This window comes from Pongo abelii, chromosome 4 (assembly GCF_028885655.2).
Source record: "Pongo abelii isolate AG06213 chromosome 4, NHGRI_mPonAbe1-v2.0_pri, whole genome shotgun sequence".
NCBI lineage: Eukaryota > Metazoa > Chordata > Mammalia > Primates > Hominidae > Pongo > Pongo abelii.
Genome location: NC_071989.2, coordinates 161,825,954 through 161,853,224, shown reverse-complemented (window position 1 = coordinate 161,853,224; position 27,271 = coordinate 161,825,954). Strand labels below are relative to the sequence as shown.

The 27,271-nt window shown below is 37.5% G+C and overlaps 1 long non-coding RNA gene across 2 annotated transcripts in view; it reads left to right on the top strand.

Annotated features, from left to right (window-relative positions):
• The window catches only part of LOC112133439 (uncharacterized), a 148,293-nt gene that overhangs the window by 26,359 nt on the left and 94,663 nt on the right, over positions 1-27,271 (top strand). For both annotated transcript variants that reach the window (XR_010140058.1, XR_010140057.1), the window contains 3 exons: positions 2,484-2,645; positions 15,394-15,568; positions 15,950-16,029. This is a non-coding gene — a long non-coding RNA (uncharacterized LOC112133439). The remainder of the gene's footprint in view (positions 1-2,483; positions 2,646-15,393; positions 15,569-15,949; positions 16,030-27,271) is intronic.

Below are 27,271 nucleotides of genomic sequence, written 5' to 3'. Positions count from 1 at the left end.
TTAGGGTACATGTGCACAACATGCAGGTTTGTTACATATGTATACATGTGCCATGTTGGTGTGCTGCACCCATTAACTCGTCATTTAGCATTAGGTATATCTCCTAATGCTATCCCTCCCCCCTCCCCCCACCCCACGACAGGCCCCGGTGTGTGATGTTCCCCTTCCTGTGTCCATGTGTTCTCATTGTTCAATTCCCACATATGAGTGAGAACATGCGGTGTTTGGTTTTTTGTCCTTGCAATAGTTTTCTGAGAATGATGGTTTCCAGCTTCATCCATGTCCCTACAAAGGACATGAACTCATCCTTTTTTATGGCTGCATAGTATTCCATGGTGTATATGTGCCACATTTTCTTAATCCAGTCTATCATTGTTGGACATTCGGGTTGGTTCCAAGTCTTTGCTATTGTGAATAGTGCAGCAATAAACATACGTGTGCATGTGTCTTTATAGCAGCATGATTTATAATCCTTTGGGTATATACCCAGTAATGGGATGGCTGGGTAAAATGGTATTTCTAGATCCCTGAGGAATTGCCACACCGACTTCCGCAATGGTTGAACTAGTTTACAGTCCCACCAACAGTGTAAAAGTGCTCCTATTTCTCCATATTCTCTCCAGCACCTGTTGTTTCCTGACTTTTTAATGATCACCATTCTAACTGGTGTGAGACAGTATCTCATTGTGGTTTTGATTTGCATTTCTCTGATGGCCAGTGATGATGAGCATTTTTTCATGTGTCTGTTGGCTGCATAAATGTCTTCTTTTGAGAAGTGTCTGTTCATATCCTTTGCCCACTTTTTGATGGGGTTTTTTGTTTTTTTTCTCATAAATTTGTTTGAGTTCATTGTAGATTCTGGATATTAGCTCTTTGTCAGATTAGTAGGTTGCAAAAATTTTCTCCCATTTTGTAGGTTGCCTGTTCACTCTGATGGTGGTTTCTTTTGCTGTGCAGAAGCTCTTGAGTTTAATTAGATCCCATTTGTCAATTTTGTCTTTTGTTGCCATTGCTTTTGGTGTTTTAGACATGAAGTCCTTGCCCATGCCTATGTCCTGAATGGTAATGCCTAGGTTTTCTTCTAGGGTTTTTATGGTTTTAGGTCTAACATGTAAGTCTTTAATCCATCTTGAATTAATTTTTATATAAGGTGTAAGGAAGGGATCCAGTTTCAGCTTTCTCCATATGGCTAGCCAGTTTTCCAAGCACGATTTATTAAATAGGGAATCCTTTCCCCATTGCTTGTTTTTGTCAGGTTTGTCAAAGATCAGATAGTTGTAGATATGTGGCATTATTTCTGACGGCTCTGTTCTGTTCCATTGATCTATATCTCTGTTTTGGTACCAGTACCATGCTGTTTTGGTTACTGTAGCCTTGTAGTATAGTTTGAAGTCAGGTAGCATGATGCCTCCAGCTTTGTTCTTTTGGCTTAGGATTGACTTGGCAATGCAGGCTCTTTTTTGGTTCCATATGAACTTTAAAGTAGTTTTTTCAAATTCTGTGAAGAAAGTCATTGGTAGCTTGATGGGGATGGCATTGAATCTATTAATTACCTTGGGCAGTACGGCCATTTTCACAATATCGATTCTTCCTACCCATGAGCATGGAATGTTCTTCCATTTGTTTGTATCCTCTTTTATTTCATTGAGCAGTGGTTTGTAGTTCTCCTTGAAGAGGTCCTTCACGTCCCTTGTAAGTTGGATTCCTAGGTATTTTATTCTCTTTGAAGGATTCCTAGGTATTTTATTCTCTTTGAAGCAATTGTGAATGGGAGTTCACTCATGATTTGGCTCTCTGTTTGTCTGTTATTGGTGTATAAGAATGCTTGCGATTTTTGCACTTGATTTTGTATCCTGAGACTTTGCTGAAGTTGCCTATCAGCTTAAGGTGATTTTGGGCTGAGACAATGGAGTTTTCTAGATAAACAATCATGTCATTTGCAAACAGGGACAATTTGACTTCCTCTTTTCCTAATTGAATACCCTTTATTTCCTTCTCCTGCCTGATTGCCCTGGCCAGAACTTCCAAGACTATGTTGAATAGGAGTGGTGAGAGAGGGCATCCCTGTCTTGTTTCAATTTTCAAAGGGAATGTTTCCAGTTTTTGTCCATTCAGTATGCTATTGGCTGTGGGTTTGTCATAGATAGCTCTTATTATTTTGAGATATGTCCCATCAATACTTAATTTATTGAGAGTTTTTAGCATGAAGGGTTGTTGAATTTTGTCAAAGGCCTTTTCTGCATCTATTGAGATAATCATGTGCTTTTTGTTGTTGGTTCTGTTTATATGCTGGATTACATTTGTTGATTTTCATATGTTGAACCAGCCTTGCATTCCAGGGATGAAGCCCACTTGATGATGGTGGATAAGCTTTTTGATGTGCTGCTGCATTCAGTTTGCCAGTATTTTATTGAGGATTTTTGCATCAATGTTCATCAAGGATATTGGTCTAAAATTCTCTTTTTTTGTTGTGTCTCTGCCAGGCTTTGGTATCAAGATGATGCTGGCCTCATAAAATGAGTTAGGGAGGATTCCCGCTTTTTCTATTGATTGGAATAGTTTCAGAAGGAATGGTTCCAGCTCCTCCTTGTACCTCTGGTAGAATTCGGCTGTGAATCCATCTGGTCCTGGACTTTTATTGGTTGGTAAGCTATTAATTATTGCCTCAATTTCAGAGCCTGTTATTGGTCTATTCAGAGATTCAACTTCTTCCTGGTTTAGTCTTGGGAGAGTGTATGTGTCGAGGATAAAACAGACTTTAAACCAACAAAGATCAAAAGAGACAAAGAAGGCCATTACATAATGGTAAAGGGATCAATTCAACAAGAAGAGCTAACTATCCTAAATATATATGCACCCAATACAGGAGCACCCAGATTCATAAAGCAAGTCCTTAGTGACCTACAAAGACTTAGACTCCCACACAATAATAATGGGAGACTTTAACACCCCACTGTCAACATTAGACAGATCAGCGAGACAGAAAGTTAACAAGAATATCCAGGAATTGAACTCAGCTCTGCACCAAGCTGACCTAATAGACATCTACCGAACTCTCCACCCCAAATCAACAGAATATACATTCTTATCAGCACCACACCACACCTATTCCAAAATTGACTACATAGTTGGAAGTAAAGCACTCCTCAGCAAATGTAAAAGAACAGAAATTATAACAAACTGTCTCTCAGACCACAGTGCAATCAAACTAGAACTCAGGATTAAGAAACTCCCTCAAAACCACTCAACCAATGGAAACTGAACAACCTGCTCCTGAATGACTACTGGGTACATAACGAAATGGAGGCAGAAATAAAGATGTTCTTTGAAACCAACGAGAACAAAGACACAACATACCAGAATCCCTGGGTTGTGTGTGTAGAGGGAAATTTATAGCACTAAATGCCCACAAGAGAAAGCAGGAAAGATCTAAAATTGACATCTTAACATCACAATTAAAATAACTAGAGAAAGAAGAGCAAACACATTCAAAAGCTAGCAGAAGGCAAGAAATAACTAAGATCAGAGCAGAACTGAAGGAAATAGAGACACAAAAAACCCTTCAAAAAATCAATGAATCCAGGAGCTGGTTTTTTGAAAAGATCAACAGAATTGATAGACTGCTAGCAAGACTAATAAAGAAGAAAAGAGAGAAGAATCAAATAGATGCAATAAAAAATGCAAAGGGGATATCACCACCAATCCCACAGAAATACAAACTGCCATCAGAGAATACTATAAACACTTCTATGCAAATAAAGTAGAAAATCTGGAAGAAATTGATAAATTCCTGGACACATACACTCTCCCAAGGAAACACTATTAACACAAGGGAAAATTAGTGCCTTTAAAGGGTGATATGGCAAAGTAACACAGTATATATGTGTTAGACAATGTTCCATTATCTTAGGATAAATTCAGAGAGGTAGATTTCCTAGGTCAATTGATAAATTCATTTTAAAGCACAATTTGATAAAAAAACATAATTTGAATAAATGGAATTCTTTAAATTTATTGAGACTTGTTTTATGCCCAAAATAAATTCAACCTCAATAAATACTTGAAAATAATTATATTTGGCTGATGTTGAGTAGAATGTTCTATAAATGTCAATTAGGTCAAGCTGTTTGAGAGTGTTGTTCAGACTTTTACATCTTGACTAATTTTTCTGACTTGTTGATCTTTCGGTTATTGGAAAAGGGTATTAAAATCTTCAACTATAGTTATAAATTTATCTATTTGTCTTGAAATTATCAGTTTTTGCTTTATCAATTTTGAAACTCTGTTATTGGTATATAAATTTTCAGGATTGCTATGTATTTTTGATGAATTGACCTGTTTATCTCCATAAAATGACTTTCTTTATCTTTGAAAAATATTATTTGCTCTGAAATTTCCTTTGATATTACTATAACCGTTCTAGCTTCCTTTTGGAAAAGATTAGTATTAGCATGGTATATCTTTTTGCATCCTTTTACTTTTGACCAAATGTGTCTTTATATCTATAGTGTGTTTGTTATGGGTAGCATATATTTGGATGTTACATTTTTATTATCCAATTGGTCAATCTCTAATATTTAATAGGAGTGTTCAGTACATTTCCATTTAATCTGATTATTGATGTGGTTAGGTTAAATCTATTGTCTTACTATTTGTTTTCTAGTAATCCCATTAGCTCTTTTGTTTCTTTTCCTCTTTTTCTCCTTTTTTTCTAGAATTGAGTACGTATTATTTTATTGCATGTCCCTTATTGACTATACTTTTTGTTTAGCTATACCTATAGCTATCTTTTATTGTTTAATTATTTATTTGTTGCTTTAGGGTTTATCATCTACATTTTTAATTGATCAGTTTAGAGAGTAACAACATCCAGATGGCAGCGTAGTAGATACCAACCTTTGTCCACCCACAAAAAACAAAAATTATTCAGCTATCCATACACAAAAGTAGACTTGGGCAGTCTCTAGAGTCCAGTTCAGAACCTACAGCAACACAGTGGAGGGAAAATAACTGCACAAAAAGGATTTCTGGGGTGATTGGTGTACCACAGACATATAGATATAACTAAGAACAAAGAAGGGTGGCGGCTACCAGTATCAGCCATGCAGTAGGTACCACTGTGGTCCCCAGTGGCCTGCTTGGCAGATGACTCTGGCAGCCTTTGCCACTGAGAACTTCAATGGTCCCAGTAGCAGCAATATAATAGTAATGGGGGACTTAATAACCTACTCTTAAAAACAGATACATCATCCAGAAAAAAATCAATAAAAACCATTAAATTTGAACTACGTTTTATACCCAATGGATCTCACAGATATATACAGAACATCCCATCTCACAGCAACAGAGAATATACATTTTCTCAAGTGCACATAGAACATTTTACAAAATAGGTCATATGTTAGGCCACAAAAAAAAACTTAACAAAATTAAGAATATTAAAATAATATCAAATATCTTTTCTGGACACAATGGCATGAAACTAGAAATCAATAATAGGAGGAAAACTAAAAACTTTACAAATATATAGAAATTAAACACCATATTCCTGAACGACAGATGGGTCAAAGGAGAAATCTCTAAGAAAATTGGAAAAAAAATACTTTTAAACAAAAATGGAAACACAATATACCAAAACTTATAGGATGAAGCAAAACCAGTTCTAAAGGAGAAGTTATACATTAAGTAGAAAGAAAGATCTCAAATAAACAACCAAAGAACAAACTAAGCTCAAAGTCCACAGAAGGATGGAAATAAAGAAGGACAGAAATAAATGAAATATAGAAAAATAAAAAGACCAATTAAACAAATAGTTGAAATTTTCAAAGGATAAGCAAAATCAATAAATTTTTTTTTCTATTTTAGGTTCGGGGTACACGTGCAGGTTTGTTACATGGGTAAATGGCATGCTATAGGGGTTTGGTGTACAGATTATTTTGTCACTTAGGTAATGCGTACAGTACCTGATAGGTAATTTTTCAATTCTCACCCTCCTCCTACCCTCCACCCTCAGGTAGGTGCCAGTGTCTATTGTTCCCCACTTTGTGCCCATGTATACTCAATGTTTAGCTCCCACTTGTAAGTGAGAAGATACAGTATTTGGTTTTGTGCTCCTATGTTAATTCACTTAGGATAATAGCCTCCAGCTCCATTCATGTTGCTGCAAAGGACATTATTTAATTCTTTTTTATGGCTGCATAGTATTCCGTAGTGTATATGTACCACATTTTCTTTATCCAGTCCACCATTGATGGGTATGTAGGTTGATTCCATGCCTTTGCTATTGTGAATAGTGCTACAGTGATGAGCATATGCATGCCTGTGTCTTTATGATAGAACAATTTATATTTCTTTGGGTATATACCCAGTAATGGGATTGCTGGGTCAAATGGTAGTTCTGTTTTAAGTTCTTTGAGAAATCTCTGAATTGCTTTCCATAGTGGCTGAACTAATTTACATTCCCACCAACAGTGTGTAGAATTTTCTTTTCTCTAAACCATTACCAGGGTCTGTTGTTTCTTCACTTTTTAATAATAGTTATTCTGACAGGCTTGAGACGGTATCTCATCATGGTTTTGATTTACATTTCTATAATGACTGACTAATGATGTGGAGCATTTTTTCATTCGTGTTGGATGTCAGAATGTTTTGAGAAATGTCTGTTCATGTCCTTTGCCCATTTTTAATGGTGTTTTTTTCTTGTTGACTTGTTAAAGTTTCTTATAGATCCTAGATATTAAACCTTTGTCAGATGCATAGTTTTCCATTTTGTAGATTGTTCGTTTACTCTGTTGATAATTTCCTTTGCTGTGTAGAGGCCCTTTAGTTTAATTAGGTCTGACTTGTCAAATTTTTGTTATTGTTGCAGTTGCTTTGAAGGTCTTCATCATGAAATGTTTGCAAAAGCTAACGTCCAGAATGGTGTTACTAAGTCTTCTTCTAGTGTTTTTTAGCATTAGGTTTTATATTTAAATCTTTAATCCCTTGAATTGATTTTTGTGTATGGTGAGAGAAAGAGGTCCAGTTTCAATCTTCTGCATGTGGCTAGCCAGTAATCACAGTACTAATTATTGAACAGGGTGTCCTTTCTCCATTGCTTGTTTTTGTGGATTTTGTTGAAGATCATATGATTGTATGTGTGCAGCTTTATTTCTGGTTTATCTAACCTGCTTCATTGGTCTATGTCAAAATCAATAAACCTTTAGCTAGACTAAGATAAACAGAAAGATAACCAAAAGAAAATTAGAAATAAAAGAGGAGATATTACATCAGATACCACAGCAATGCAAAAAAATAAGAGACTACTATGAACAATTATGCACCAAAAAGTTTGATTACCTTAGACAAATAGATGAATTCCTGAACACTTTCAATACACCAAGACTGAATCATGAAGAAATGCAAAATCTAAGCAAACCAATAACAAATAGGGAGATTGAATCAGTTATTAAAATCCTCTCAAGAAAGAAAAGCCCAGAACCTGATGGCTTCACTGCTGAATGTTACTAAACTTTTTTTTTTTTAATTTCATAGCAATCCTTCTCAGTCTCAGGAAGGAGGGCTTCCAAACGCATGAGGCTAACATTACCTTGACATGAAAGTCAGGAAAAGTCAGTACTAAAAAAGAAAACAGGTCAATATCTCTGATAAATATCCAGGCAAAAACACTCAACAAAATATTAGCAAACTGAGTTCAACAACACATTGAAAAGATCACACACCATAATTAAATGAGATTTATCCCTGGGATGCAAGGATGGTTCAATATATGCACATCAATGAATGTGATACATGACATTAACAAAATGAAAGATATAAATCATGGAATCATCTAAATAAATGCAGGAAAAGCATTTGACAAAATTCAATATCCTTTCATGATAAAAACTCTCAATAAATTAGGTATAGAAAGGATGTACTTCAACACAATAAAGAATATATGACAATCCCTTGGCTAACATCATATACAATGATGAAAGGCTGAATGCTTTTTCTCTAAGATCCAGAGCAAGACAAAAATTCCCACTTTTACCGCTGCTATTCAACATAGTACTGGAAGTTCTAGCCAGAACAATTAGGCAAAAGAAGGAAATAAAAGGCACCCAGATCAGAAAGAAAAAAATAAAATTGTCTCTCTTAGTATATGATATGATCTTACATAGAAAAAATCTTAAAGATTCCACCCAAAAAAGCTGTTAGAATTAAAAAATGAATTCAGTAAAGTTGCAGGATAGAGAATCTCTATACAAAAATCAGATGTTTTCTCTATAAAGTGACAACAAACTATCTCTAAAATTTATTTTTTTAATTTTATTTGTTTATTTATTTATTTATTTTTGAGACATTATCTCCCTCTGTTGCTTAGGCTAGAGTGCAGTTGTGCTACCTCAGCTCACTGCAACCTCCACCTCCTGGGTTCAAGCAATTCTCTCCCCTCAGCTTCCCGAGTAGCTGAGATTACAGGCTTGAGACACCACACCCAGCTGAATTTTTTTTGTATTTTTAGTAGAGACAAAGTTTTGCCATGTTGTCCAGGCTGGTCTCAAACCCCTGGTCTCAAGTGATCCACCTGTCTTGGCCTCCTAAAGTGCTAGGATTACACGTGTGAACCACTGGGCCTGGCCATAAAAATTAATGTTAAAAAATCTTTTTAGAGTAGTATTGAAAAGAATAAACATTTTAGGAATAAATGTAACCAAAGAGGTGAATATCTGTTCGGTTAAAACTGTAAAACATTAATAACAGAAACTGAAGACACAAATACATATGAAAATACTCTGTGTTCAAGGATTGGAAAAAAATATATTGTCAAGGTGTCCATGTTACCTAGTGCTAGCTACATATTCAATAAAACTTCTATTAAAATGTCAATGGTATTTTCCACAGAAATAGAAAAGCAATTCTACAATTCACAAAAGACCCCAAATAGCTACAACTATCTTGAGCAAAAATATATAAGTAAGCAGCATTAGACTTTCTGGTTTTATTTTACAAAACTATACTAATGAAAATAGTATGACGTTGGCATAACAACAGACACATAGACCAATGGAACGGAATAGAAATCCATGAAATATACCTATGCATATATGCTCAACCAACCTGACAAAGATGCCAATAATACATAAGACGGAAAACTTCATCTTTTCAGTACATGGTGTTGGGAAGCTGGATATTTACATGCAAAAAATAAAAAAATTAAAAAGAAGAGAAAAGAAAGAAATTGGACAGGCAAAAAGAGAAAAAAAAATGACTATAACTACATGAAACTGAAAAAGCTTCTGCACAGCTAAGGAAACAATCAACAAGATGAAAAGACAACCTACACAATGGGAGAAAATATTTGTAAACCATACATTCAGTAAGGGGCTAATATTCAAAACGTATAAGGAACACCTACAATTTAATAGCAAAAAAAATAAAATAAAAATAACACAGTTTTTTAAAGGGTAAAGAACCTAAATAGATATTTTTCCAAATAAGACATACAAATGGCCAACAGGTATATGAAAAAGTGCTCAACACCACTAACCATGAAGGAAGGGCAAATCAAGCCTGTGATGAGATCTCTCCTCATATCTGTTAGGGTGGCTATTACCAAATGTCAAAAGATAACAAGTGTTAGTAAGAATGTGGAAAGAAGAGAACCCTTGAACATTGGTGGGAATGTAAATTGGTACTGCCATTTTGGAAAATAATATGAAGATTCTTCAAAAAGTTAAAAATAAAACTACAATATGATCAATCAATGCCACTTCTGGATATATATCCAAATAAAATGAAGCCAGTATTCTATACTCCCATGTTTATTGCTGTATCATTTACAGCAGCCAAGATATGGAAAAAACCTAATTATCCCTTGACAGATGAATGGATAAAGAAAATGTAGTACACATATATATACATATATGGGATATTGTGATATTATAGTTCATGTATAAATATTATTTCAGCACACAATGAAATATTATTCAGCGTTATAAAAGAAGGCAATAGTACCATTTTATGACAACATAAAACTTGGAGGACGTTATGCTAGGTAAAATAAACCTGACATAAAGAGAAATACTGCATAATCTCACTTATATGTAGAATCTTAAAAAATACAACTTGTAGAAACAAAAAGTAGAATAGTAGTCACTGGAGGATGGGGATTGGGGGAAAGGAGATATGTTAGCCAGAGGATATAGAATTTTAGTTAAAGATGAATAAGTTCTGGAGACCTAATTAGTTAATGATAATATATTGTGTACTTCATATTTCCTAAGAAAGTAGATCTTAAGTATTCTGAACACACACATACACACACACTCTCACACACGATAACTATGTGAAATGATAGACATAATAATTAGCTTGACTTTGGTAATAACTTCACAATCCATACATATATAAAAACCTCATGTTGGCCAGGCACGGTGGCTCACCCCTGTAAGCCCAGGGGTGGCTCACCTCTGTAATCCCAGCACTTTGGGAGGCTGAGGTGGGCGGATCACGAGGTCAAGAGATCGAGACCATCCTGGCCAATATGGTGAAGCCCTGTCTCTACTAAAAATACAAAAATTAGCTGGGTGTGGTGGCATGCACCTGTAGTCCCAGCTACTTGGGAGGCTGAGGCAGAAGAATCGCTTGAACCCGGGAGGTGGAGGTTGCAGTGAGCCGAGATCACACCACTATACTCCAGCCTGGTGACAGAGGGAGACTCCATCTCAAAAAACAAACAAACGAACAAGCAAGCAAAAAACCTCATGTTGTATATACCTTGAACAGGACTAATTATTCTCCACTAAGGAGGCAAAGTCTTCCTTAGTATTCAACCCAGTGCCCCATGAATGAAGTTTTCCTTTCTGACTTGTAGGAACCAGATCTATTCCAAGACCAGTGTGATAGTCAGGTAATGTTCCCACTAATTCCTTTAGAGTTTTCTTCTGTAGCCATAAGTAGTTCCTGTTTGTCTCTCTCTCCCTCTTTCCCTTTCCTCCTTAATTATCTGCTAAATATTCAAGGGGGTCCTCTGTAGATCTCTCTGTGCAGTTCTCTCCATTCTCATAGTTCTATGAACTCTGATTGTTTTGTTTCCCAAATTCTTCTCAGTTCTGTCTCCTCAATTCAGAATGTCGGCCATCAACAAACACACGTTTAAAAAAAAAAAAAAAGCTCAACATTACTAAGTATCAGGGAAATGCATATCAAAACCACAATGTAATACCACCTTACTCCTGCAAGAATGACCATAATCAAAAAAATAAAAAATAATAGATGTTGGCATGAATGTGGTGAAAAGGGAACACTTTTACACTGTTGGTGGGAATGTAAACTAGGACAACCACTATAGAAAACAGTGTGGAGATTCCTTAAATAACTAAAAGTAGATCTAACATTTGATCCAGCAATCTCACTCCTAAGTATCTACTCAGAGGAAAAGAAGCCGTATGAAAAAGACACTTGCACGCATATTCATAGCAGCACAATTGCAATTGCAAAAATATGGAACCAGCCCAAATGCCCATCAATCAATGAATAGATAAAGAAAACGTGGTGTTATGTATACACCGTGGAATACTATTCAGCCATAAAATGGAACAAAATAATGGCATTCACAGCAACCTGGATGGAATTGGAGACCATTATTCTAAGTGAAGTAACTTAGAAACGGAAAACCAAACATCATTTGTTCTCACTCATAAGTGGGAGCTAATCTATGAGGATGCAAAGGCATAAGAATGATACAATGGACTTTGAGGACTCAGGGAAAGAGTGGGAGGGGATGAGGGATAAAAGACTACACATTGGATACAGTATACACTGCTTAGGTGATGGGTGCACCACAATCTCGGAAATCATCACTAGAGAATATATTCATGTAAATAATTAATTAATTAATTAACTAAAGAATTTTTTTAAAAGGAAATAAAGTTGGCCAGGCTCCATTTCAGTTCCCTGTTCCTGTGCCAGTGCCTGAAAGTTCCTCAGTAAAGTAACCTAGGGCAATCATATGGTTTATTTGTTTGTTTTCTCACCACCTGATGTTCAAGTCTTAAAACCATTCTTTCATAGGTATTTTGTTTATTTCTTTCCTTGTATTTTTGTATTTGGTAGTTTCATGCAGGTGAGTACATATAGCTCCTCTTGTTTCATCTTGGTAAGATATAGAAGTCTGAATTTAGTTTTTAAAAGTGATATCCAGTGAAAAGTTTTTGAGTGTTCCTGCCCTAATGCAAGTGAACGCATGAATGGACCTGCTCAAGTCTGTCTTCCTCTATCAGCTCTGAGTCCTGTTTTCTACTGCTGGGAAGCTCTTCTGATGGAGAAAGAAAGAGAGAAAGAGAGAGAGAGAGAGAGAGATTTTTCCAACTATTTTGGATTTCCTCTTGGGGTCCTATCATTTGCACTTTCTGAATTTTATCAGGCCATAACCACAGTTCTCTCTTGAGAAACATTTTCTAAATATTGTCACTCTCCTTCAGACTGCAAGTCTTCACAAGCTGCCATTGCCATTATTACCTTTGTCTGATTCAGTGTCATGGAAACACGAGTCTTAGACAAATCATCAATGCAGTGTTTAAAAAGGCTAGCATCTGATAAATAATTCCCCACCTCCCTCACCCACACACATTTTTATGAAGACAACATTGTTTCTGCAGTTTCCTGACACAAATGATGGCACTGCAAAAATTATACTTAAGCAAGCAAGTGGTGAAGATAGAGCCAGAGTTTCACCTCCCCTTGTGCTTCATTTTAAGTTCGTTTTTTCTAGTCTAATATGTTCAGGATCAATATATGGTACAGGCTTGGACAATTACACCTTGATGGAAATATTGAATGGGCTTTTGAGGGTGGGGGCAAAATTTGATTATCAAAGCCAGGGTATTATCCATGAAAGTCCATGGTGTTTTTTAACAGTGGTGGCTACCTGCTGTTCTTTCTTTCTTTTTGATCTATGTTTACCCAGCCCAGGCCTCAGCTCTATGGGAACCCATTCTAGCATATTGGCTCCTTGACTCTGCAATGAGTCTTTATTGCTCACTCAGCTTTCAATTGTGAAATATGAGATTCAAGCTACAAAGATCTAATCCAACCCTCTATTTAGAGATGGGGAAGTAGAGGTTTAGGAAGTGGAAGGAACTTGCCTGTGTCCCACCACAAGGTTATAACTAAAGGAGAGATAGAACACAACATGCCCCACTCCTAACAAAGTTAAATATCATAGTCACCAAGCCAAGCTCTCTAGAAAATATCAAAGAGGACAGGTAATAGGTAATACCCGCATTCCTTCATAGTCTTTTCAGAGGGTTATAGCATGTGGAAGCAATTCTCTGGATGACCTCATTACCAGGAAAGTTAATCCGGCCACCAATTCAACACTTTTTTTCAGTTTCCCTGCTTAGACTTTTTCGTTAAGACTCTTAGATTCAATAATTAGTAATTACTGTAAGCTGGGCCTGGTGGCTCACACCTGTAATCCTAGCATTTTAGGAGGCTGAGGCAGGAGCATCACTTGAAACTAGAGGTTTGAGATGAACAGGAGCAAGAGAGTGAGACCTCCTTATCTCTACCAAAACTGTAAAAATTAGATGATCATGGAAATGCATGGCTGTAGTCTGAGCAACTCAGAAGGCTCAGAGGGGAAGATCACTTGAGCCCAGGAGTTCAAGGTTGCAGTGAGCTATGATCATGCCACTGTACTGTAGCCTGGGTGACAGAGTGAGACCCTGTCTTTAAAACTAAATAATAAGTATTGTATATGCACTAGCAGGAGGACAATAATAATCTTCCATACTAATATAGGACTATATACTTTTAAAAGAACAAGTGCTTTTCTTTTCCTCATTTGATTCTATAATGAAGACTGGTCATTTGGGAGCTATCCAGCACCAAGTCCCTCTTCTAATTGCATCCCTCTTTTTAATTTCTAATTGCAGGGTATGTGTGTGAGTCTGTGTGTTGGGTGGGGGCGAGGTGGGTATAAGAAGTTACTTTTTGCCTGTCATGTGATGTCATGTGATGAAGTTACTCTGCCTTTCTACTGCAGAGACCAAAATGTTACAGGAGATTTATCACTTCAGATCCTTCCTTTTGATGCCTTTGCACAGCCAAAGTCATGTGACTCAAGCTTTTCCAATCAGAATCTATTCTAAGACTATAAATCTTGAACATGGTGTCACCCAGCATGAGGACAAGTTTAGAGGTCACTCATTAGGGTTGCAATAAATATAAAATTGATGTTTTGACAGATTGCATCATGATCAGATGTGACACATGTATCATTAAAAAATAACATTTTACTTTTCTTCAAGTACGTGGGTCCCATGATACATAAGATAGTGGTGAACAATATTTAACAGCTATCATCTTCATGGTGCATTTCTACTTCTCCTGGTTTTCTTCGTTAAGTGGACACAAATGTCAGAAGATTGCTTGAAATTGAGCTCCCCCAAATCTGAAGTATACATGCAAAAGTGAAAGTCCCCCTAGCCTGATTGATGATAGATCTTATCCATCTTATTGAATTAAGCGGTATCTAACTCAATAGTACAGTCAGCACACTATATCTGGAACATATTAAATTTATTGACACCCTTGGTTGATGTTCTTTGTGGGTTTATAGTCCTGATATTGCCTTCTCATGACCCTCTGCTACATCAGCACTATTTCCAGGTGAGAGGGTCAAGTAGTGTCTGCTTATATAGAACATTATTGTTCCTACCAGTTTCTAATTCTGCAAGTTACCTGATAACCTTCTAATAAAGACCCTTCTGTTGCTTAAGCTAGCTAAAACAGCTTTCTCTTACTTACGAGCAAAGAATTGTAAGTGATACATGTCTTCATGCTACCTATAGAAGTTAGTCAAGGCTGAGATTAATATGTGAATTTACTATTTGATAAAATTGAAGTTTAGAGAGATTCACTTAGTGTTCAAAGATTACACAATGAGTGAGCAACAAAGTTGAAATTGTAATTTATCTCTTGACATCTAAGTCTGTGCATTATCTATACAGATTTAAGTATTATGTAATTTTTTAAAGTAAGGATTTGATAGATGAACACTGATTGTTTTAGTTTAGGATATCACAGAAGCTTACCCTGAGACAAGGAATTAAGCACATGTGGTTTATTTAGAACATAATTCTGGGAAACAACTGAGGCAAAGAAGAGAAGACAGACCAAGGATGCACTGTTAGACAAGTTATCACTGTGTATCTCTGGAGCTTAATTCCCTGAAGAATTCTAAAAGCCGGTGTTATGAACCGACTTGTGTCCCACCAAAATTCAGATGTGGAAGCCTAAATTCCAATGTGACTATATTTGAAGACAGGGCCTTTACAGAGGTAATTAACATTAAATGAGATCATAAGGGTGGGCTGCAATCCAATCTGACTCATGTCTTTACAGAAAGAGGAAATTTGGACACACATGAGAAATACCAGGGATATGCCTACACAGAGAAAAGTCCATGTAAGGACACAGCAAGAAGGCGGACACCTGCAAGCCAAAGAGAGAGGAGTGTGGTCTCTGGAGAAATTTAACCTGCCAACACCTTGATCTTGGACTTCTAGTCTCCAGAACTGTGAGAAAATAATTTCTGTTGTTTAAGCCACCCAGTGTGCAGTATTTTGTTATGGCAGCCCTAACACATTAATGCTGCCAGTGTAGAACATGCACCACCTGAGAAAAGATGGTATCCCACTGGTTCTCAAAGTGCTGTATTTGGACCAGCAGGATCAGCATCGCTTGGAAACTTACTAGAAACACAAATTCTCAAGCCCACCCCAGAGCTACTAAATTAGAAACTCTGGGGGTGGAACCAGCAGTGGTGATTTAACAAGGCCTCTTCAGGTGATTTTGATGCTCACTCAAATTTGAGAACAACTTACCCATCAAGTCTTGTCAATGATTGGTTGAGGGATGCTGCTGAAGACATTAATCCCCTGCATGTCTAACTTGCCAGGTCGGTAAGCAGAGTGGGCTCCAAAGGCAGGAGAAAGTTGCAGCCTAAGAGATGCAGACTCACATTTGGAAGACAAGCTGGTAAGCAATGAAATGATAAAGCCCTAAGGGATACAGGTGAGGTAGCACCTGCTAAACTAACCATGATGACAACGATGATGATGATAATGTACAAGAATTTATCGGCCAGGCGCGGTGGCTCACACCTGTAATCCCAGCACTTTGGGAGGCCGAGGTGGGCGGATCACGAGGTCAGGAGATAGAGACCATCCTGGCTAACACGGTGAAACCCCATCTCTACTAAAAATACAAAAAAAATTAGCCGGGCGTGGTGGCGGGTGCCTGTAGTCCCAGCTACTCGGGAGGCTGAGGCAGGAGAATGGCGTGAGCCCAGGAGGCGGAGCTTGCAGTGAGCCGAGATCGCGCCACTGCACTCCAGCCTGGGCGACAGAACGAGACCCTGTCTCAAAAAAAAAAAAAAAAAAAAAAAAAAAAAAGAATTTATCATGTAGTACTTGTAGTTGGCAGCACTACTCTTCAACTCCTTTATGGTCTTCCGTTTGTATTGAAATTTCCAAGTGACTAAAGTTTGTCTCTCCAAGTATGTGGTAATATCGTTGAGTGTAGCAGGACAAGAGAAGGAAACCTGTGACTGTCTATTATGTGTCAGAGATTGTAATCAGAATCTTTTTTTTTTTCGAGATGGAGTCTTGCTCTGTTGCCCAGACTACAGTGCAATGGCCTGACCTCGGCCCACTGTAACCTCTGCCTCCTGGGTTCAAGTGATTCTCCTACCTCAGCCTCCCGAGTAGCTGGGATTATAGGCACGCACCACCACGCCCCGCTAATTTTTTTGTACTTTTAGTGGAGACGGGGTTTCACCATGTTGGCCAGGCTGGTCTCGAACTCCTGACCTTGTGGTCCACCTGCCTCGGCCTCCCAAAGTGCTCAGTTACAGGTGTGAGCCACCGTTCCTGGCCTGTAATCAGAATCTTAAATGTGCTCGATCTTTACAATAATCCTGGAAAGTAAACACCATTATCCTAATTTTACAGTTCAGAAGGTTGAGATACAAAGGAAATGGCCCTAGAAGGGTAAGTGGCAACACTAAGATCTGAAATTGCATATATCTGACTACAAAATCTATACCCTATCCACTATCTGAACCTTTAGGAATTCATAGCAATTTCTCAAGTGCAATATATTAAGATGTTTTGTTTTGAGAATGTCTAGAAGAATCAAAATCTTAGTCGTCATTTGGAAACTTCACTTAATTAACATGAGTATTAGGGGAGGGAGCTGAGACTTACAAAGTAACTGTTTTGACCACTCAGATTTTCTCAAAAGGCCAATAAAAGGGGGGAGGGTGCTATTACAAATGGTAGTTCCTAGGAGATTCCTAGTCTTCCCTAATAAACTCTTCTTGATACAGCTTTTTTAAGGAGCCTGGGCAACAGGCCAACACTCTTAGCTGTGGTCTTGTATTTCTCACCTGTTGAGTTTAATTGTGTAGATAATATGCCTTTAATAAGAAAAGCTGGGGCAAGTCTGTTTCCTGCCCTAGCAATGTGGGGAGCCTGTATAAATATTCTAGTGCAGAAAGAGTGCTTAGAATAACAAATAAACAGTCATTGATACAAAGCTATGGATTGGTAGGGAACTATAAGGTTTAGACTGGAATGTCATCCAGTCTAAACTCACTCAAGGGTGAAATCCTCTCCAGAATAGATGGTGGGCGAAAACCTACTTGGAACTCCAAGAACATGAACATGAGATAGCCCATTTCAATAGGAAAGTAATGGGAAAACAAAATAAAAATCAGACTTTTAATGAGATTTATGACCTATATGTGGCCTTCAAAAATGTGAATAAAGAATGGCTTTTCTTCATACTAGAATACATACAGTGACATTAAACTACATCTTCCATATTTCTTCAGGTTAGTAGTAGGGGAAATCCTAAAGCAGGTGCAATTATTATCTGGGTCCCCATCCCTTCACATTTTGACTTTGCCTCTATTGTGGGAGATCAAGACATTAGACAGTCAGGACTCACATGTTCACTCCTCATTAATTGTGGAGATACTGGTCACACTCCACACTGTGGGCTAGAAGATCTTCAGTCATTGCTAAGTAAAGCACTTTTTGCCACATCTTTTTTGCTGGGGCACTTTCCTCGTGAAAAGCAGCTCAGTGGCAAATAAAGCCCTGAAATTTGGGCCTCTGGTTTTATGATGAGTTGGATTCTTATTTAAAATTATGGTGTGTTTTCTTTGTGGTATCTTAATGAGTATGGATTACCTCTAAGAGTAAGAGTCACTTGGCTTCTCACTGAATCTTCTTTTTAGCCCCTCTTGAAGAGATCTGCTTTTTTCTGTGGGATCCTCCCCAGGAATCCAAGTAGCCCATATTTTAAAGTCATACTCTCTTAAGCACATCCTTCAGAATTAATGAATATCTATGCATCTTATTGCATGATGTGATATCATACAAATACATAAATTGAAATGTATTCATATAGCTATGAACATACATTATATACAACTATGCTCATGGTTGTATCCTTTTGGCACGTGATTCTAAAATCATTATTATGTTAGTTAGGGCTTCTGGCATCTTCCTTTGATGAATCGGGGAAAGTTATTGTCAGGAACCAAATTTCTTACTCTTGTTCTATTAAATTTCAATTCCATCTCCATGGATTTTTTTGTGAATGACTGGGGGCTTTTCCTGTCTGTTTTTCTATCTATCTATCTATCTATCTGTCTATCTATAAACTATAAGAAACACAAACCTTTGTAGCTCCCTTTAATCATTTTCCAATTATGTTAAACACTCAACCATGTTATTCTTTAATGACATGATGTTAATTTCTGTACAATATTCTAATACATGGATGTGCCATAATTTACATAACTTATCCTTCACTTTAGTAATTTAGTTTATTTCCAACTAATGCATATTATTCTTGTATAGTCTTCCTCATTCACATTTTTTTATGATTTCTGTAGAATAAATTCCTAGTGGAAAAATTGCTGGGTCAAAGATGATGCTCACTTGAAAGCTTCTAATATATGCTGCTGATTGTAAGAGGCACCAAATTATATTCTCAGTAGCAGAGTATGGGAGATTTTGATTCCCTACATCCTACACATTATCCTTTTTTCTACTCCTTCGCTCCTTAGACAAAATTATACCCTTGTCCTGACTGAGCCTTTGGCACAAAATGAAGATTCTAGAGAAGGAGATAACTAAAATTGGAAGAAGAAACAAATGAACACACATAGACACATACACACAAACTAGTGCATTTTTCTTCATTAACCTTGTAAATGAAATTCTTCAGCATTGATGAAAATATATTTTATTCTGTCTGACTCAATTTATCCTGTAAAGCATTAGCTAATCCTTCAGACTAACGCTGCCATTAGCCTCTTTTGAGTTTAAGTTGTACCTTATATGACACATATAATATACATGTTCAGTAAGATTTAACAATTATGCATCAAGTCCATGCTAAATGTCAGACTATCCCCCTGGCACTGGACAATACTAGAGAGAAAAATGAATATGACATTGCCCCTTACCATTGTGGGCTTACAACTTAGTGAAGGATTGTGGCTATAACCAAAGGCCCACTGAGTATATCAAGGCTAAAATAGAGGTATAAAATTCAGAGACAGAACAGAAAAGTAGCAGTACAAAGTCCTAGTCTGTTTTCTTCTGTGATAACAGAATACCAAAGACTTGCTACTTAATAAAGAAAGGAAGTGTGTTTGGCTCATGGATCTGGAGGCTGCTAAGTCTATGAGCATGGCACTGGCATCTGGTGAGGACCTTCTTACAGCATCATTACATGGTGGAAGGCATCATATGACAAGCAAGAGTGAGAGAGAGGGCATGTGGAACAGAGAAAAACCAGGGGCTGAATTTATTCTTTTTTATCAGGAATCCACATCCATGATAATAACATCAATCCATTCTTGAGGGCAGAGCCCTTGTGACCAAATCACTTCTTAAAGGTTCCATCTCTCTCTTTTTTTTTTTCTTTTCTTTTTTTTTTTTTTTCTTGTTGTTGTTTTTGAGACTGAGTCTTGCTCTGTTGCCAGGCTGGAGTGCAGTGGCACCATCTCGGCTCACTGCAACCTCCTCCTCCTGGGTTCAAGTGATTCTCCTGCCTCAGCCTCCCGAGTAGCTGGGACTACAGGCACGTTCCACCTAAAAGTTCCATCTCTTAATACCTTCACAATATCAATTAAATTTCAACATGAGTTTTGTAGATAATATTCAAACTATAGCATATTAATAAAATAATAATAAATAACACAAATATCATCACTACTCTTAAAACTAATCCTTTTAAATGCCCATTATGTACCATGCTGTGTTTTGAGTGCTTTATGTGTTTTATTTCATTCCATCATCACCCTATCACTATGAAGTAGATACTATTATTATTCATTTCTATATATGAAGAAACTAGAAAACAGAGAGATTAAATAAATTGCCTAAAAATGTTAAGGTATAATTACTGGAAACTACTGTAAGTATTGGGGAAGTCTTTTGAAGAAGATAAGGTATGAGGTCTAGGGGAAGGATTAAGCCTTCCACGTATAGGGAATGGAGTGAGGAGTACTCCAGGTGGGAAATACAGCCTGAGCAAAAGTATTGCAACAGGAAAGGGCAGGCCACATATAAGGAGGCAGAATTGAGGAACTGAAATAAAGATATGGTAGAAGATAAAGAAGGTTGGGGTTTGGTATAGGAAACCTGAAATGTCAGATTTGGGCATTTTTGCTTTGTTTTATTTTATTTTGTGGATTTTTTTTCTGGTTGTTGTTTTTATTCTTTATCTTTTCTTCCTGTTGGAAGACAAAGGGATACATTTTAAAGCCTTTGCAGAAGTTGAGTGATATAATTAGAGCATTAGAAGGTAAGTCTGGTAACATTTTATTGGATGAGACTATTAAAATAGTCGAGAAGGTGCTTTTTTTTAATAGAAAGATAAATTCAAGAAATGTTTATCTATTGGAGATTTATATTTGACATCTTGTGGGTAGAGATGGGACCATAGAAACAATAATAACTCACATTTCACTGGCTTTTCCTCCTGAAATGAAATTGTCCCTAGGGACTCCAAACTCTTCTCCTCCTGACTTGCAGAACAATTTCATCTCTTATCAGTTCTTAGGACCTAATGTACATAATTATGCCCCACCCAGAAGAAAAAAGGGAGTTAAATTTTTATCATCCCCCTTCTGTTATTTGTATATATTTTATTTTACCCCTAAATAGACTTTTTGAGGTGCCTTTTGAGGATTGGGTTGAACTTTGACCATGATATATTTAGATTTATTTTGATCTTTGACCTTTCTTTTTCCTCCTAACTACACAATATTTAGCCCAGTATTTGTTTGTCTTTCATAGTCAGCATTAAACATTGAATTAATAAACCACAAATGGAACTCAGGTCAGTGGCACACCCTTTGTTGCCTATGCTTGGATGCATATCTATGACTATGTCTGGTTCTCTGTCAAACTCAAGCCAATGTCCATTAACAGGGATAACATTTAGCACACTTAGAAATGAGAAATAGATTTGCATATATATTGGTGTCTATAGTCATCTGATGAGACTCAGATCATCTTAATTTATTATGACCTTTATTGCCTGCCAGGAAGCAATGATGTGTTCAAATTTCACTTGCGTTTCTTAGCAGGAATCCAACCTCAATTGATATTTGGGAAGAATGACAATTCTTGAGAAAGCTCAGAATATGAGTCTAGCTAATCCATTATGATTATTTGTAATAGAAGCTTTATAGGGACTCTGATGAAAGAATTTGCTAACAGTAGTTCTCTGTAGTTAGACCTGTTTTTGTAGCATGGTACATCAATAGGCAGATTTCTCTGAGAATAGATCTTGACCTCCAGAAGTCAATATGAAAGGGTCGCTGGATTGGGAATATGAAGCTCTGCTTTTTCTTAAGCCTTCATCTGCTAGTGAACCATATGAGGCTGATAGTGGGTCTTCCGGAAGATGGGGATGAGAGTCCAGTGCATTAGGACCTTGAAGTCATCTTTAGGCTAACTTGCTATGGGCCAATGAAGCTATCTCAATCAAAGGAGATACAAGTTAAGAGAACCTACACTGGAACAACCTGATAAAAGTTCATTCAAATCAAGAGCTTGGGGGTGAGATGAATCTTCTAAATCATCACATTGAAATTTACCCATTTACTTTAAACCATCAGCCTTTAGAGCATTTTTATAAGTTCTTATCTTTCTTTGAAGTCATAGTTTGCTTTAAATCTCTCATTTATAATGTTCCTACCATTACCTTTTGGTCTTTACATGCCTTCATGCTTTGCAGAAAAAAACTGGGAGATGAATAAGTGGGGCTTTATCTTAGCTAAATGGAAAAAAAAACGAAGTTACCTTGACTGAATTTTCTGCACTTCTTTTTTGCTCTCTAATACCTTAGCATATTCCTTAAAATATCAAACATGGATGTTCAGACATTCAGCAAGGCAGACAAGGGAGGAGAATTGGTCCTGACCTGTGCATTAAAAATAGCTTATAGTCACTATTTCTCTTTCATCCATCCATTCAACAAACACCGATTAAAGATGTTGTCCATAAAAAAAAAAAAAGGCTGTCAAGTCAGAGAGACATGAGTTTGTATATAAGTTCTACTGTAAGACTGGGTAAACTTGAGCCACTTTAAAAATTCCCCCCAGCCTTTATGCCTCACCTGTAAAGTGGAAATAATAATAGAATCTATTTCATGGGGTTACTAGGAGATTAAATGAATACTGGGAGATTAAAGTGCTCTGTGCAGGCCTGTGTGAATAAACAGAAGCTCCTATCATTACAGGGACTTTCTCTACTGTACACTTTAGAGAACAAAAAGATGAATTAGATGAGGCTATTGTCTAAACAGGAGGAAGCCCATAGTCTAATGGAAGACATGTATCATTCAGGTTGTATATCACAGAAATTCAGAGAAAGCATACATTATATCTGGGAAGCTAGAAATCATAGATCTGGTGATATTGGATCTGAGTCTTAAAAGATGTCAGGAATTTAGATAGGATTTGGGGGTAGAGTGACAGTAAATATAATACATGTACATGTAATGTATATACTATCATCCTATCCAGCTTTCTCTAAGGTCACCCCTCAACAAATTACATGGTTCCTCTTTGTGACTCTCTTTCTCCTAGAAAACATAAATGACATTCATTTTTAATATTATTTGACTCAGATAAGTGTATCACAGAATCCTTTGCATGATACCCTGAGAACTTCATCTCTCCCAATCCGCACAAATAGCCTGCACTGATATTCTTTCTCATTATCTCTCATTCCCTCCCCACCAATTTCTTTCTATACTGTGACTCTTCAAAGACTTATTTTCAACCGTCTAAAGGAAGTGGGTAGAAGAGTTACTGAGTTCCTTCTGTGAACCAAGCATTATATTGAGCATGTTATATGTTCTATCACTGAATCTTCATAAACAGCCTTCTGAGTAGGTAGTTATTATCCCATTTATAGATCAGAAAATTGAAGCAGATAGGTAAAGTACTTTGTCCATACAAATCAGAATGGGTAACAAAAAGCAGGTAACACAAACTCTGAACTTCAGTTACTTTAAATAATCATGGTGTATTTCTTGCTCATTTTCCTGTCCATTCTAGGTTCTCTGGAAGATACATTTTACATGTACTCATCCCAGTACCCAGGCCAACAGAGAGGAGTCTCCAAATTATTGTCAGTTGATGAGGCAGAGGGAAAGAGATGGTGTGGTCAAAATATCCACTGGCTGTTAAATGTTTCACCCAGAAATGACATGTGTTTCTTTTTTTCTAATCTCTCAATGAACAGAAGGCCACATCTCCTTCCCAGGAGCAGGAGAGTCCAATCTTATAATACATCCCCATGAAGAATGTAAAATATTTAGTGAACTGACGGTGACTACTGTATTGACCAAGGTCACCCAGGGGTGCCTGGTTCAATCCAATTCCTAAGCTTGTATTCTTAGACTCAGCACCTGCTCCCTCTTAGCTAGGAATAAAATAATCTCCCACTAAGGTAGAAATTGTCAAGCCTTTCAATCATTTCCTCTTTCAAGGGTGTTTACCTCTAAAGACCAAATATTTGATTTCTAATGGTGAAACTTTAGGCCCCGCATGAGATGGAGATGAAAGACAAGACAAGAGTGTCTCAGTGGCTCCTCAAATTACACAAGGTAGACTCTGTTTATGGGAGATAATGGATACTAGGCTTTAAAATGACAAAAAATTATTCTGTGGCCTTTGAGCTCTCATTTTTAAGTCTGTACAAATTCCTCCTGAGGATGAGTCAGACTCTGGGGATAGCAAAGCAGAGAGACAGACTGGGAAGTGACAAAAGCATTAGACATAGACGCAAGAACTAGGTTCTGCCCACAGCTTTGCCACCAACAGGCTGAATAAACTTGGACACGTCCATTCCTGTTTCTGGGCCTCAATTTTTTCCCTTTGCAAAATGGAGCTGTTTTAGATGCAGTACTTCTCAAACTTTAATGTGTATATTAATGCCCCTGGGGATTTTGTTAAAATGCAGATTCTGAATCACTAGGTCTGGGATAGGGGATGAGAGTCTGCATTTCTAAATAGCTTCTGGATGGTGCTAAAACTGTGAGTCTCTAGATCATATTTTGGGTAACAAGACTTAGAGGACTCCTAAGGACAACTCATGGAAATCAACACATATTTATTTGGTACTACCTATTATATGACAGGCACGCTTCTAGGGGCTGTTGATATTAAGACAAAGAAGGCACAGTTTCTGCCCACACTGGAAATACTCACATTCCAATAGGGAAGAAAGACAAATACATCATTTCAAAATAGTGTGATGACACAATTGAAGTTTGTACAAAAAAAAAAAGATGCCACAGAACAGAGAAGAAATTATTTATTTAGGGTGGGGTGTGGGATACAGATGTCAGAAAATCACAGATCATGTGAAAAGTGCTGAGAACTATCAAATGATGTATGTATAAAGAAGATCTCTTAATCTCAGAGGGCACTTGAGAATTTCTTTGTCCAAGGAAGGCTCAGCTGTGAGGAGAGGAGATAAATTATTTTGATCAGTAATCTTGAATACTACATCTCAGTCCATGATTGCTTTCTCCCTGCCTTCCCATCCCATGGCAGCCTGTTAGCACCACACTGATGAAACACTTGCTACCCTAGATAAAGCCAGGGTCTGTTTGGAAGCTCCAGCAAGCAGGAAGCTGGCAGAGGTGAGGCCATGGCAGCACTTCACCCTTGCTCAGCCCCCAACAGGACAGAAACAGTGAGTCAGGAAAAGGAAAAGCAGGCAGGTGGAGAAAGGATGCAATCTGCATCATCAATGGGTGATGATTATGTTTTCTAAAAGAACACCTGAACACAGTGGCAGCACCCGGTAAGAGGCAGGGTGTGTCCCCACCCCCTGGAATAATAGGGAACTGAGCAGAAAGCAGCCTGATTCAGGGATGACAAGAAGGGGAGAGGAACAGTGAATGAAGGAACATCCGGAAGTGTGTTCTTCCTCTGGCTCATCATAGGTTTTATATTGAAATAGGTTTACTCTGATGCCTAAAGGTGATCACACCAAAAAGAGTCCTAGGTGGCAGACGGGAGAGCTGGTTTCTGGCACCACCTTACTGTGTGACCTTGGGCAAGTGAAGACCACTCCGAGACTCAGTCTTCCCAGTGATGCCATGGGAAGTTTGGGCATAATTTCTAGGGTGACTTCTAACTTCAAGAGTCTATGAAAAGTAGAAGAATGGTTACCAGAAGCTGGAGGATGGAGTAATGAGATGTGGGTCAAAGAGTACAAAATGAATAGGTTCTGGAGATCTAATGTACAGAATGGTGACTATAGATAATAATAGCATATGGAATACTGGAAGTCTGCTAAGCGGGCAGATCTTAAGTATTCTCACCACACACACAAAAAGGGTGATAACTATGTAAGGTGATGGATATAGTAATTAGCTTTATCAGGTTAATCATTCCACAGTGTACCTGTATATCAAATCATCACATTGCACATCTTTAAATATATAAAATTTTGTCAATTGTCTCAATAGAACTGAAGAAAAAAGACTCTATGATTAATTTTTCATGTTCAAGTTCAATATCTTATACTATCAGTATCTCACAGGAAACATTCCTTTCATCCTTACTACCTCCATCTGCCACTTCTCATATACAACTAAATTTGTGACCAAATTTGGTGCGTCGATTCATGCGGATCTCAGAATCCACATGCCCGTTTTCCACAGATCCAGATACTTTCTTGTGTTTATTTAGGCATTGACCCTTCATTTCCTTTCAGAGAGGAAACTGGGCATTCAAGCCTCTACCATGATCTGCCTGGATTATTGTAGCAATATCCTGGCCATCCTGGAGACACTGTTGTACCCCAGTGCTTCCTTACCTAGATGCAGCCAGAGAGATTGTTTATAATGTACATGAAACAATGTTACTTCTGCTTGTAGTGGCCTCCTTATGCATAAAATAAAATCTAAACACCCATGTGGCCTACGAGATCTTGCACCATCTGATTCCTGTTAACCTCTGCAATCCCAGTTCTTATCTTTATTCCATATTTACCGCATCCCAGCCATACAAAACTTTCTTCTATCCTTAAAAACTCCGAGCTCAGGGCCTTTGACCTTGCTGTTAATACCTAGAATAGTTTCCCTCCAGATCTTCACAGTGAGAGGTTCATTCTTATTCAGTTGTCTATTCAAATGACACCTCATCAGTTAGACAGACCATCCTAGACCACACTGACCAAAGCACTGCCGCTACAACATGTCACCATTTAACCATTCACTTTGGCTTGTTTCCTTCACAGTATTAATCATTGTCAGATGTTATCTTAATTACTCTTTGCTTCCTGTGCACTGTCAGTCTCTGTTCCCTCATCCTCACTACAATGCAAGAGATATGAGATCAGGGACTTCATCTGTCTTTTTCATTGCCCCTAGACTAGTGAATATCTCAGAGTAGGTGCTCAGGCAGTATGTGTTGAATAAACGGAAGAAAGAAATAAATTGTGAGAGAGAAGAAAATGGTGATGGAGAGGGAGAGTGTAAGAAAAATACTCATTATTAACAAGGTCAAGTCCTGGAGTTTTTTTCATTTTCACCTTAGTGATGTTATGTAATTGTCACAACCAAAGAAAAGAAATGGAGAAATCTTTGTCTGTGACTTGAACACAGACTTTTCTGGCTCCAAAATTCAGGGTAGTCAATTGAGCAAATTGTTGGACAGCTCTGA